Consider the following 2,500-nt stretch of genomic DNA (forward strand, 5'->3'; position numbering starts at 1 on the left):
AGTGCTCAGAGCAAGCGAGCGAGTGAGAGCTCAGCACAGAAAAAACCCTAAATTACATTCCATTGCAACGCGAGAGGTTCGCATCTTGGATTCGCATAAACACACTCGCTAGTACAAACCGCGGCGCCACCATCATCGTCATCATCAGCATCTCCGTTTGCCACGCCGTCAAGTGTTTTATTAGCTTTCTGCTGGCGCTCTCCATTTCCCTCTCCCCTCGGTTCTCCTTCTCCACTCTCTATCTCCCTCCCTCAATTGTGCAGCTCAGACTCTTGGTGCGCCAGAGAGGAGGGTGACCGCGGTGGGGTTTTAGAAGCTAATTACCGTTGGCCACCATTCGTGCAATCGACATTTGTGTCGCGCACCGTCGAAGAAGCGCACTTAAAAACGGCAAAAGGATCAACCTCGCTCCTCGTCGGTGCACACTCCGGTGCGAGGGGGGGGGGGGGCTGAGCTATTTCTAGTAGTTTCATCTTTGCGTGATCGGATTGGCTTTTTGAGGTGGTGGTGCTTAACCTCATAAACACCATGACGACGGCGAGGAGGATGATGGTTTGCGCCATTAGTGGATGACGCGCGCGCGCACAAACGAAAATCCAATTGGCTGTTACTTGAGGGTGTTTTCGCATGTGCATTTAAGATGGCAAATTTCGATGCTTCCCTTTCCCACTTTCCGATTTGTAGATGCGTTGATGGAAGAATGCAGCAACCGAAGTTGCTACTGTTACTGCTACTGCTACTGTTGCTTGTGCAATGAACATAGCAGTTCATGCTGTGGTTGTTGTTGTTGGTGTGTACTTACTTGCAGTGAAAGAATGGCGAGGGAGGGAACAACGAGAGTGAGAATCGATTAAACGTGCTCCGTTCAATTGCTGTATTGACAGTATAGCAGCAGAAGCATCCAATTCATCGATGAATATGTGTCACCCGCCTGCTGTTGCTGTTTGTTGGCTATTCGGATCACGAAGGCCGAGGGAAGCACCAAGCTCACTAGATGGAAGGCAACCCGCTCGATTGTCCACCAACGCAACGCACCAAGCACACAATGTATTCACCCACTGGCCACACGGACTGGCCCTCCGTGTTATTGTTATTGCACTAATGATTGTAATAATAATCAATACACACACTTATGGTGCACGTCGCCGTCGTCATCGTCGTCGTCGTCGTCGTTGAACCACGGAGCAACGGAGAAGACACGGGTTGCGCGCACCACTTGAAAACTCAACGGACCATCAACGATTCAAATTGCTCAATAACTGTCACTCGCAGCAGGTTCTCGGCAGATATTCTCTCACTAACTGGGCATGCTGTGTGCCGCTGTTGATGATGTTGATGATGGCGGCGTGGGGGGTTGGTGTATATTGCTGGAAACATTATATCCATCCTTTCCATCATCAATCTCTCCTCTCTATATCCTTTGCTCGCGCTCTCTCGCTCTCTTTCCGGGTGATGCCGAATTGAAATACCGAATTCATTCCCTTTCTCGGGAATTCATTCATCCAATCTTCCACTCCGGCCACACTTCACCCCCAACACCCAGAGTCCTTGGTACGCCGCCGTCGTCGTCTGCTGCTCTCGATCTCGATTATATTACAATTTTCTCAGAGATTCGCAGCTCGTTTAGTCAATCGTCGGACACGACACGGTCCAACTGACGAGCTGGGCTAGTGGCCATACAAACACAGAGACACAAAGATAATCACACCCGTAATCCGAGTCCGACTCTAGACGAAAAAAGAGGAGGAGGTGAGCGTTGGAGCTCCGCTTCTCCAATAGTCACCTCCCCTCTTCAGCCTTCCCACAAACCAATTTACAGTGCTTCGTGGACGACACGCGATCGCACGCGTTGCTGGAGTTCCTCCACACATAGCAGTGAGAGTTGTACGTATTATTATTCAATTTTGTCGTCTCTTGGCGTCCTCTCCCGTACTCGTGGGGAGGACGGAGTAGGTGGAGCAGTGAGTTTAAGAGATCAACCAGCAGAAAGAGCGAGAGAGCATGAGCATTGACCCGGAGAGAAGAACATTTAGAATAAACGGCTTCCCTGACACGGCTCTTTCACGCGCGGCGTCCGGTGTGTTGTGGTAAATGAAGTAAACGGTTCCTTGCCTCTCTATTAAGCGACCGGGTTCGCTATCCAGTACAGCAGCGCGGTTAGCTGGTCACCGGTCGCGAGAATTTGCACGCTCCTCCTGCGTTCCTGCGTCGACCCCAGCACAGACACGGCACACGGCCTTCTACAGCGCGTCCTGATGTCAAGTCAAGTAGTCAGTGCTGTTTGTGGTTGGTAATCGCTTGCCAGCCGTAGCAGTAGTAGGCCACATGCAAAACTATTTATGGATTTCATTTGGAAAGCAACCGAGTCACTGACGCAAACGGTAACACCGGTGCGGTGCGGTGCGCCGTGGTTTTTGGTCAATTTCATTACGCACGCACCCACATTCACAGTCACAGGCGCAGGTATCAATCACGGTCACACGGTGGGGTGCGCCACACT

The 2,500-nt window shown here is 51.2% G+C and overlaps 1 protein-coding gene across 7 annotated transcripts in view; it reads right to left on the bottom strand.

Annotated features, from left to right (window-relative positions):
• The window catches only part of LOC125956546 (mucin-19), a 17,106-nt gene that overhangs the window by 13,318 nt on the left and 1,288 nt on the right, over positions 1–2,500 (bottom strand). For 4 of the 7 annotated variants that reach the window (XM_049688547.1, XM_049688551.1, XM_049688548.1 and 1 more), the window contains exon 2: positions 803–1,367. The gene's annotated coding sequence lies outside the window, so the exon portion shown is untranslated. Of the gene's footprint in view, positions 736–802; positions 2,399–2,500 lie in introns of those variants that run through there. The other 3 variants (XM_049688554.1, XM_049688546.1, XM_049688553.1) reach the window with 3 other exon arrangements.

This window comes from Anopheles darlingi, chromosome 3, assembly GCF_943734745.1.
Source record: "Anopheles darlingi chromosome 3, idAnoDarlMG_H_01, whole genome shotgun sequence".
In the NCBI taxonomy this organism is placed as follows: domain Eukaryota; kingdom Metazoa; phylum Arthropoda; class Insecta; order Diptera; family Culicidae; genus Anopheles; species Anopheles darlingi.